This window comes from Poecilia mexicana, unplaced genomic scaffold (assembly GCF_051168715.1).
Source record: "Poecilia mexicana isolate PSO_F unplaced genomic scaffold, ASM5116871v1 scaffold_20, whole genome shotgun sequence".
NCBI lineage: Eukaryota > Metazoa > Chordata > Actinopteri > Cyprinodontiformes > Poeciliidae > Poecilia > Poecilia mexicana.
In genome coordinates, this window is record NW_028263389.1 from 9,397,501 (window position 1) to 9,409,757 (window position 12,257).

The window sequence follows — 12,257 nt, forward strand, 5'->3', positions numbered from 1 at the left end:
TTTCTTCGGCCACATGGACTGAGGTAGGTTGAAGTTGGGGGGGGGGGGGAACCAGCGCCAGAGGGCTTCTGCCCGGTCATGGAGCTCAACTCCATTTGTAAAGGCTTTCCTATGGACAAGAGCGAGCCAAATGAATAACCTAACGCTGAGCGGGGGCGTGAGGACTCCCTCTATACAATTCAATCGGTCACCAACACGACCTGTTTTAGTGACGGACAGACTTGAAGTGATCAGGAAAAATCAGCAAGTGTAATCAATCAAACCCAAACTTACTACGTGTAAAAAAATTTTACACGTAGTTTTAAGAACCTGCTAAGACTTACTTAAGTTTGAAATATTGAACATTTAAACAAAAGCAAGGGGGAAAAAACCCACACACTCCGTGTAAATAAACTGAAAGTGTAAGGTTATTTTCACAGTATTTTTTAAATACAGCAGTACAGTCACAATTTGTTACATTGCAGCCAAACGGGCAGTGATCTGAGATTCACATTTAAAAAGCAACAATTTTTCCTGAAGTTATATAAGAAATGTAGATAGCAGCTGCAAGGTAAAAGTTTTAAGTATTTAAGAAGGAGAGAACAATAAACAAATAAATAAATAAAATATTCCTTATTGCTTAAAAGTCAGAAGCTCACTTACTTACCCACATGTTTGCACCTTATTATCACATTTCTTGTGTGTTCAGGTATTTTTTTTTTCATTGTGCTCAATGCATTTTTGAAATGTCCTCTCTTTTGTTTTTGTAGTAATCCATAAATTTCACTTCATACATCTACATTAAAATGTCCCCACTTCCTGAGAATGCAGCTGGTATTTAGGCACTTCCACCCTCCCACCCCCCAACATTTTCCAAAGCTCTGTTGAAAATACTGCACACTATGGAGGGATTTGAACATGGCCACAAGCAGGAGTGACCTTTGACCCTCCACCCCTCATACCGGGGAATTATAGGACGAAGAGCCGAGGCTGACAGGGCCGAATCAAACGCCGCTGACACACAAACACACGAACGCAGGCTGAGTGCTCAGAGATTAAATCTGGACACAGACACTTGTTTGATATCATCTCTGTCCTTCATGTAATTTCACCATAAAAATCCAGAGGAAACTTAATGTGGGTTTTCAACTTTGTGCTGCATGATCTCAGGCCACAGCTTGTTTTGTATCAATTAGCGTGGCTGCCTTGCGCCTGAGCTGACAGACACTCTCACCTATTAGGAGCCTATTTGTCAGGACGGAGACGGATGGAAACCACAGCCTCTCTGGTTGCTGCAGGGCGATGGGAGGTGGGAGACACAATGTGTCAGAAACACATCTGAGTGGATGCGCTTCCTTTTCTCTCTGTGCTTTTAAAACGAGTGTCTCAACCTAAACCACGGGGAAATACAATAGGACTCTTCTTCTGGTCGTCTGGGCCTCTGGGAGATGAGATTTCAGCCAGCGTATCTCGATCTCTGGGGTTTTCAGCAATTGTTGGTCAGGTGGTAAATGTAGATTACAAACCTTGTAGAAAAACTTGTGCACATCTGCATTATTCTGAAAAAACAAACAAACAAACAAACAAATAAACAAACAAACAAACAAAAAAAACACCAGCTATTATCAAACCATGCATTTTTTGCTGTTGTTCTGTTGTTTTATCTCTTCAAGTGGTAAAGTTGTAATCTCTTAAGGCCAAACATAAATGTAATCATGTTACTAGCCTAATATACATATATTCAAATAAAAAAAAGAAAATCATAAAGTCTTTAAATGTTAACACCTCATCCAAAAAAAAGTCACTGGACAGAGAGCAGCTTAGTATTACTTAGAGATGAAACTTTGTGGTAACGTTGGAGCTCAAACGCTAAAAGCTTAAATTAATTTGTTTTCCAATCTTGTTTGAGTCTCCAAAAAAAAAAGAAACGTCACAATTTATTTTAAAAAGAAAAAAGTAAAACAATGCAGTGTTTTGGCTTGTTACATCTTTGATTATCATTTATTATATTGACATAGAACAAGGAATGCAGCTAAATTGCCTTTAAATATACTGTAATGTCAGCAAAGATGAGGACCTGGATAAAAGCATCGGACTTTAATAGACCATTAGAGTTCAAAATTATACTTTTGTATGAGTGTCTGATTTACTAATATCTTCTATAAAATTAAGTAAAATTGTTCTACAGACAGTAGCTGCCTTAATATCCATAACCATTTTCTACCTACAGGTCAGGGCTTCTCGGTTTCTATTCATCAAGCGTTTCCTCTCTCTTAGAAATAGTTACAGTTAAGGCTCACCAGACATTTTATTAAAAAAAAAAATAAATCCCTACACCTTGATGTCTCTTTAGTTCGTCTGAAGATAAACGAGATGCAAATTAAACAATAAAAGCCCAAAACTGAAGACATAAAGAGCTGATTGTGGCTCTAAAACGGGCCACAGATTCTCATCTGTCTCTTGTCAGAAACTAAAAACAGCTTCAGTCAGAATCACCTGAGGGACAAAAAGTAGCTGATGGGCCAACATTTGAATCAATGCATGTCTGCCCTCATAAATCAAAGCAAAACATAACACATTAACACTCGTATTCACTAAACCACAGGATTTGTGTTTTCTGTAACACTGAACGTTAGGATATTCACCTTGGAGATTTTGACAATATTATGCTTTTCCAGATTGTTTAAACCTGAGAACTAATAGAACAACTATGGAAAAATGATGACTTTAAAAATAAAGTAAGTACTTTTATACTTTTAATTCACTTTGTGATTTTTTTTTCATTCCCTTTTGGTGACATGCTTCATCTGATTTCCTGAGATGTTTCCATTTTTTCACAAATACAAGATTTTTTCCTCTTCTTCTTCTTTTTTTCTTTTGCTTTCTTTAAGTTAAGAAAATGTTATTTGAATGACCTAGTAAAATAAAATGATCTCAGGATATCACAGAAGGTTGATTCAGTTTAAGCTGCTCCTGTCCAGCATGCAAGCCCAAAGCTTTTACTCCTATCAGGTTCTTTCAGAGGAGTTTAAATGAACTGGGAGGGTTTCAAAATGAATTCCACTAACATTGAAATACCTTTTATTTTATATTGGGAGGTTGTATTTTTTAAAATTTTACTCCTTTCAGACACAGAACTCTATTTTTTGTTGCCCACATGTCAACATTTGCACTAGTAATAAGTCATGTTGTTCTGGGTTTCTTCGTTATCACAGCATGTTTCCAGAACGGATCCTCTGCGATATGTTCAATAAAACTCAGTCGAGGATGATTAGTGATGATTATTCCTCCTGATTTTTTCCTCATTATTGGAATCTTATCAAATAAATACACACATTGTTGTGTGTATTTATTTGAGAGAAGAGCGTTTTTTGGTAACATTTAAACCAGATTTCACCTGGTTAAAACTTGTGTGTCGTCCCCAATGAGACCATCACACCTTGTGATTTCAGTTTGCTGTCACTAAAAAAAAAAATAAAAAAAAAAAACATATGAAGAAACTTTTATTTAGCCACCTTGGATTTTTGTCACATATGATTTTCTGCCATGAACCCAACCAGTTATGTAAATGAAGAGGTGAGCACCCTGAATCTTCGGCAGCGTTATAAAACTATCACTGTTATGTTCTTTGGACCTCTCAGCGCTTCGCAGCCTCCCGGTCCCAGCCGACCTATTTTCCGCACCGTGTCACCGGCGGAGGCTCAGTCTGAGGGGGCGCTTACATAACCGCCTCGCGCACGATCTCGGCGCCCCTCCGTTACACGGCTTCTCCTCCACGCCTAGCTGGCAGCTGCTTTCTGGAGATTTCGTTGATTTGATTGTGCGCTAATTACATCACCGCGTGCGCACGCCGAAAGCAGCGCACGCGCTTAACGAATGAAGATAGTTGCTCGAGTCTCGCGGGCCCGAAATGGGGCTTTTTTTGGGGGATGGGAGGGGGGGCGGCACGTTTGGGAGTACGCAGCGTTCATTGACGTTGACGGGTGGGTTGGAAAATTCTTCTTAACGTAAAATCCGGGAAACACCGGGGGACCTTGGACTGACTCCAGAGGGGTTCCGCAGCATTTTCGTTTTGGTTTCAAAATAAACCAACTGATGTTTGAGTGCCTTCCGGTTGGTTCGATTGAGTTGAAACATAATATTTTTCCTATTTGTTGGCTTAATAAATCATATGAATGACCACACGTGAAAATATCAGTTTGAAAAAAAAGGTCGCCACTCAGTTTTAGGAGCTCAAACCAGGTTCATTTGGAATTACACCAAGTCCTATTCGGTGTATTTACAGCTGAGAACCTACAGTAGCTCACGAAAGACGAAACGGAACGAAATAAAAAGAAATATGCTCCAGTATAGAAACGAACAGGGAGAAAATGTTTGATTCCCTCGTTGTGCCTCTTTCGACCTCAGAGATGCTTCAGAGATGTTGCGGTCTGCCAGCGCCCCCTGCTGTTCGTGCGGTTCAGAGAAAAATTCTCTTAAAGGGGATGTCGAAAAGCCGGAAAAGCTTTTTAAGGTGGACCGGTGGAGTTATTCCTGCTGTTTCTGTTTTTTTCTGTTTTAGCAAAGGGCGCACAGGGCAAGTTGGACTCAGACGCTTCCAAGCGCATTTTTCACTCTCTTTCAATCCAGTAACACTTTTACTTGAAGCGCACAAAGAAGAAAAATAAAACAACACTTAAGCTTTCCTATAAATTAGGTAATAAAATTGAACTACTAGTGGCATTTCTTTCTTTCTTTCTTTCTTTCTTTCTTTCTTTCTTTCTTTTTTTTTTTTACAGTTCTGGTTAAATCAGGAGCATTTTTAAATGAAGCAAATGAGAAAAGAGGGAGACCGAAAGAGGAGTAATACACAGGCAGAAGGCAGGCACATTTAAATCCGTCCAAATTGAGAAAAAAAAACTGGAAGAGTTGAGAATAAGAATAATAAAAATAGTAGCAAAGAAAATTAAATGTTTAGCATATTTTTCGCTGTTTTCTCCAGAACTCATGGTGCTTGCTCTTTAAATCGTAATGTGACTCAAAATTCTCTTTAAAAGCAACTCGGAGAGCCTTGTTTTTTTTTTTGTTTTTTTTTTCTTCCAATTTTTGTAACTGTGAGGAAATTAACTCCTATCATATTTGAGATTTACCTGCCTTGGTTGTATCATATACTGATTGGTAATAATAGATGGCGACAAAGTTTTTTAGAATCAGACAGAAGCTCCAGAACTGCCCAGTAGAACTGAGCGTGTATCTGAATTAGTTCTTAGTTCACGCACATTTTATTTCAGCTTGTCAACAATTCAACAATAAATAAATAAATAAATAAATAAATAAATAAATAAATAAATAAATAAATAAATGTCTGCCTAAATTGTGCACATAATCCTCACAGCCAGAGGCAAACACTACGGCAGGTCAGTCTGTAGCATAGAGCTCATGTTCTGGTTTGATTCTGCTTTAAAACTTCTAAAAACTTTGATTACACCACGACTATGAGATTTTGCACTAGTATAAATCAGTTCTCGGATTTAAAGGAATAGTTCATCCACATTTGTAAAAGCCACCTCTTTACGATCGGGGAAAGATCAGTTCATGTAGCCAGCAGCAGGTTAAAAATGATTATAATCTGGTGGCACAGCAGCCCTATCAGAAATGTCCATTTCTTTATCTGAAATAAACCACGACTTTCAATCATGCATTGTGTCTCAGGGGACCTAAACACATCACTCTTATGTTTTTTTTTTTTTTTACTGATTGACCCCTGTGATGTTAGACGATCCTCCTCTTCTACCGCCATCTCTTACTCCTCATCGTCACACCTTCATTATTTGCATACAGTGGCCTCCGCTTTGTTCCGTTCTCCCCTCCTGCTTGCCTCCTTTCTCCTCTGCAGCGCCTCGTCATTTGATCCCAGACACTCCGGCGGTTCGGTCTCCATGCGGCCCTCTGTCCGGAGCGGAGCAGACATGGCCGCCGCTCTTCTCCGCGCACTGATCCTCGCTCTGCGCTTCGCTCTCGCGGCATCCTCCTCGCCTCCGGGTCAGGAGGTTCCGCTGTGCTTCGTCCGGTGCGCCAACACCGGCTCCGTCCAGGCTTTTACACCCACGGGTGTCGATGACCTTGACCCGGGGAGCTGCCCTGCGCGATGCCTGCGCGACGGGTGAGTTCCCGTCAGGGCTCAGACTGGTAGCACACGTGAAGGTTGTGTTGTTGTTGTAAGAAACCAAATTTTATTGCAAAAATAGCCTAAGTTTCTAAAATAAATAAATAAATAAACAAACTATAATTTGCATGATGCAGCATGACACACTGGAAATCTGTTAACTGTTAGAATGCAATCTATTTATTTATTTATTTATTTATTTATTTATGTGAGAATATTTTAAACTACTATATGTGGGTAAAAATGTGCCTCACAACTTAATTGTTATTTGAATAAATTAGTTAAATTCCATTCAGTGTTTCACATTTACTCATGCAGCTAAAATAGTTGTGCCAAAAGGAGACAAAACTAAAACTAAAAAAAAAATAATATAATAATAATAATAATCATTTTTGATCAGGGTGCAAACTCTAGTTTCATAAACGTTCACAATTAAGCTAAGCCTGCTGAACAAAAACATTTGAAATGCAACCTAAAAAATGTCATGCAACCTTCCTGTTACAGCAACAGCTAAACTGTGTTAACAGCTGCTTAGCATTAAGAAGCTTATTGTTGTAGCGAGTTTGCCTTTTGCATTAGCTCTTCCACTGAACCAGTTAGGTTGGACAGAAACTTGAATTCTTGTTTGAGTACAGCAGCCTGTCCCAGCCACGAGCCTCCTGAGAGCTTTTAACTCTTACTGTGTTTTCTCTTTTAGTAAAAGCCAATTAAAGCAGCTTTACTCTTCTCTGCTTGTAACTGTGAAAATGGCCGACAGTTGACTGAGGAAACATATTCAGTTAACTGATCAATACGTTGTTAGAGTTACTAATAAAACCCATATTTACAAACAAACTTGTAAATCTGCACAACTTCATCTGAAGGATTAAGATGTTCATTGTTTTAACAGGTAATATTTGATGCCCTCTAAAATCCTATTTTATAGTGCACCTTTGCTTTTGGAAAGTCCCGTTATAACATTTGATCACAAGCAGGTTTTAAAGTAATTCTCTAAAACACTTTCGACTTGTATTACACCTCTGTTGCTTTTCTGTATTTTCAGTTCATCAAATATTTTGAATGTTAATTGTTAGTTTATAAAAAAGGCAACATTTTTTAGTTGTAAGGAAAATAATTAATAATAAAAAAAAGGTAAATAGTTAATCTGTGTTCTAGAAATCTGTTTTTAAGTCCCAATTTAGTTCTTTTTGCATAAAAGAAAGGCTTCAGAAGACTTAAATGAGCAAGTTTGCGATATTTGGACCAGTTTGAAGTTAGATGGAAAAAGAAAAATAGCAAACACTACTCTGCTTCTGTTGAAAACATTTTGTTGGAAAGAGTACTATAAAACTGAAATTTTGAGGTTATTAAATATTAACCAATAAACTAAATCGAAATTTATTTAAGCATAATAGTTCATACATGAAATGTAATGTTTGGCTTGAATAATTTTATTTTGGTAATAAATTGTTTCAAAAGATTTTGATCAGAAATTAGCTCGATGTTGTCTCAGTCAACTATTAGCCTTTCTTGTTCTCGTAATCTTTGGTGTCCTGTAGAGAACTGTAATTTGTATATATTTTTATTACTTAACTTATGTTGTGAATCGACATATTATTAGAATAAGCTAAGAATTGTCAAAGACCTCGTGGTTGAGAACATTTTTGTTTTACAGCAAGAATTTAAGTTTTTATCCAGCATTAGCTACCTTAGCAACAGCGCTAATGCTAAAATCAAACTTGCTAGCAAGTCCAAACCCAGAGGTTGCCATCTTAGCTCTGCCATCAGGAAAAAAAAATGTTTAGTCTCAATTTAGTCACATTTTATGGCTTGATCAAAAGCAAATTTTACTTTTTATTTTTTCTTTAAGAATTAACAGATAACATTTTAATTATCAAATAGAATTCAGCTAATTTAGTATATTTAAAAAAATGGTAGGCACCATTTAGATGTTTAACATATCATATTTCTACCCATAAATTAAAATCTACATAAACAAAATGCACAAGCTACAAGCTGTACCCCAATTTCATTGGATCAATACTTATTTTGTCAACGTGTCTTTAAAAAACAGTGAGATATTTGTTGCAATCAATGCTTGTGTTTTTGTTTCGTTCAAGGTGCCACTTTGGAGCATTGTCTTCAGAGGCTTGTTGCTGTGGAAACCAGCTCCACACTCTGCTGGTCAACGCTTGTTTTATCTCCTCTCTTAGAGAGTGGACAATAGACTTGATAGAAGGAAGTGAAAAACAAAGGTGGGAAAAAGCACTGTCTTTTTTTTTTTAGGTCTTCGCTTTCCTCCTTGATCCTCCAAAATTAAAGAGGCTCCAAAAAAAAAATAAAAAATAAAAATTCTGCAACTTTTCAAGTCAGCCTTCTGTTTCCATTTCAGTCCCATCTATTACGTGCCTCTTGGAAATGAGTCACGAGGCGAAGGACCATTATTTCTCTGCATGAGTTTGTCAGCACGTCCTGAGGGAGAGCAGGCAGGGAGGACGCTTGGAGAGAAAGTCTCTGGAAAGCTGGCTGGATGCTGGAAGCAGACCGCAGGTCAGCTGCTGGTGCAATTTACTGAGCTGAAGCTGTTCAGTTTCTGTTACACACAAAACTCTCCTGTGCTAAAAATACACTATGACTCAAGCAGGGTTGTTTGGGGTTGTTTAAAGTCAACTATTAAATAATACGTGTCTCTAAGCTTCCTAAGTGATTTAATCCATAACTGTAAGTTGTCTCATTAATGTTTCAGTAGTTAAGAGAGCCCTCTGTTGTTATGACGTCCTGACTGGCGATTTTATGCTCTTAAGTCCAGGTGTTTCTTTTGGGAGTATTTCCCAAAGATCAAAGTTCACATCATGTGTTGTATGATTATAGTCCTGGGATTGGATGTTAAAAACTGCAGGGAACTATAACATCCTTGCAGTAACGTTTCTTTAAATGTTTCTTTAAATGCTTATTGACATCTGCTCGTTTATGACTCTCCTGTTAGACGTCCACAGCACCGTCTCCACCCTCCACCTCTCCGTCTCACAGCTCTCTCCTGGCAGCTATTTACGTCAAGGCCTCCTTGATAACCTCTCCTGCTGTTCCCTCTGCACATTTAGGCTCCAGCCAAAAGCCCGTCGAGGTCGAAACTGTCACCCAGCAAGCAGATATGAGTGAAGGCAGGGAAGTTCTTCTCTGCTGGGGTTTAACAAATAAACAGAGAGAGAAAATACTAGAGGATGTGGAGAAAGCTAATCCTTCAAGCGCTGACTGTCTGAAAAACACTTTGGTGAGTCAGGATGTACGAACACTTTTGTTATAGCCATTTTTTAGAACTTTTTTATATATTTATTTATTTTACACGATAAAAGCATCTCTTCATAATGTGACAGAATCAAGATAGAATTTTCTGAAACATTCATTAATGCTGCCAAACACAACTCTGCAAGTTTTTCAAAAGTGAATCAGTTAAAAAAAAAAAAAAAAAAAAAAGAGAGAGAGCAAGAGAATCAGCTATGTGTGAACTTATTGTGACTGGATTGTCCATCTAATGTCAAGACATAAGATGTGTTTCCATGTTTTAAAAATATTTTGAACATTAATTTAGTGTCACGTCAGAGTTGTTCCATATTTATCCACTTGGTGGAAAAATGAAAGAAAAACATGAAGTAAATCCAAAAAATTATATTTATTTTTTTTTGTGTAATCCTGTACCAGACGAATAAATAAAAACCTGTAATGATCAAAGTTATTGAACTGGACATTTTTGGATATTTTGTTTTCTGAAGATGAGTTGTCAAATCGGTCAAGATTTGTATATAAAAAGGTCATAATTTTAACCATGCAAAATCCTCTTTAATTGCACTTTACAGTATTTTTTGAAATGTATAATAAGTGCAGTATAGTAAATAGATTTAGCTAGAATTCTCATTTCACTTTGCTGATGTGCACTATGTTCAAACAGGAGTTTTACAATAAAACCCTGAAAATTAAAATAATTTAAAAAATCTAGTATCACTATATTATCCAGTCTCTGAAACTGATAGACATATGTATGTATCTAAGTTAACAAGTATTGTTTAGTTTCTGCATTATGTGAAAACTCCCCAAAATAATTTTACCACTAATACTTTTCTAATGCTTTGTAAAAGATAATCTGCAGGCAGTCACAAGATTTAAAAAAGAAGGTCATGACAAAATCTTTTGGTGTACAAAACACATGGATGTTTTCAAGTGGAATATTAAGTCAAATATGGATCATTATAAACTAACCTATGCATTCACATTTTCTCCAAAAATCTCAACATCATGTCTTCCATTTAAAATAACTGAGGTTGTAGTTGCACATACAGGTTCATTTTTAGATTTCAAGCATCAACGAACCCTCCTTTAATCACACATCGTTGAGCTTCGGATGATCTTTATTTGCTTTTTGTCCCGCAGGCAGTTGCGTGTCTTTTCATCTCCGACCGCAGCCAGGATGTGTCTGACAATAAGATGGCAGCAGGTGATATTTCTGACGACAATAAACTCTTGAAGCTCACAGTGGAAGCAGAATCCAACCACAGTTCTGATAATCCCAGAGACTGTATCTGCACAGAGAAGCACTGTAACCACGAGCTGCTGTTTGACCTCGCCAAGCGGGTCACGTCAAACCAAACGTGTCTGGTTTCATGTAGCATTTCAGGAAAGTCAAACGCGACCGTCTCTCTGCTGGTTAATGCAAAAGTAAAGCAGAGAGGGAGCAGCTGCACTGCAGGGGCCGAGGCAGCAGTGGTTTTGCTTTTCACCCGCAGTGGGCCCGTTGCGAATCAGGTGCTAGCTGAGAATCAAGTCTATTTTCAGAACAAAAGTGTGATAATGTGTGTCAAGGGGAAAAGGAAGTCAGAAGCTAAAGATATTACAACAGAGGAACCACCAGATCAGAGTGAGAAGGAAAAGGGTAAGAAGTGAAACACTCTTAAAGAAGTATAACTCTCTTGTTGATTACAGTTTGTGTACATTTTTAAAGAATTATTGCATGAATTGATTTCTTTTAGGCTGTTAGATTTCTGCACTGAACAAAATTATTGATTCCCTCCAATCCCCCACCCCCTCAGACATCAGGATTTATGCAGAACGGCAAGTGTATCCCACAAATAAAGACATAATCTTCCTGGTTGTCACTGACATACCGGATCCTGTAGAATTCCTCTGGGACTTTGGAGATTCCAGAGGAGCCAGAACCAGATTAAAGACCATCACAAAAAGATACCACAAACCTGGACGGTACGAATCACCTGTAAAGTATGCAAATTAAAATTCGGTTATCTGTCCAAAATAAAGTAAATATTGTATCGTATCGTATTGTATTGCATCGCATCGTATCGTATTGTATCGCATTGGCTCCAGGACTCAAACCCAGGTCAAGGACCAGCTGATGCAGAAAATGGATGAATGGATTATTTAATAAATTACTGCATAGCCTCACATTACATTATATCATATCATCTCATAATATGTTGCATTGTCATCATATCTTAAAGTATTAATCCACACTTCATCTTAGAACAAAACATTACACAATGCATTTTATTCTTTTGCATTATATTGAATTGCATCACATTTTGTATCATGCTGCATTTTATTGGTCCATATTATATTGTATGCTGAATCTCATTGAACTAGATTGGATCAAGTTGCAAGTTGCTAAAATGCTCGCATTGGTACAGTTTTTTTGTATGATGTTTCTTGCTTCTTAGACATAATTGTTGTCCTCCTCTCTTCACATAGTTACAACGTGGTAGCAGCTGCATCTTGGGGTCAAATGTCGGTCACCTCGGACGTGTTTCGGATTGAGATCCAGAGAGTTGTGAAGCTCAGCAGGCTGGTCCACCAGGCCTCGGTCTTAAGGAATCAGACTCTCACAGTAACATGTAGAGTCAATGCCGGGACCAACCTCACTTTCATCTGGAGCTTCGGAGATGGAACAACCAGGCCCGGGCTGAGCACAACACGTCACGTCTTCCACAGGCAAGCCGGGGAGTTTCACTGAATTTAGAGATGGTTTCTTTCAAGAGTGTCTCTTTTCCACAACGCACCGAGTGTTTGTGTTGTGTGTCAGCAGGTTGGGAGAGTTTGCGGTCAAAGTGATCGCATCCAATCTCATCAGTTCTGCGTCTTTGAGCAGCTA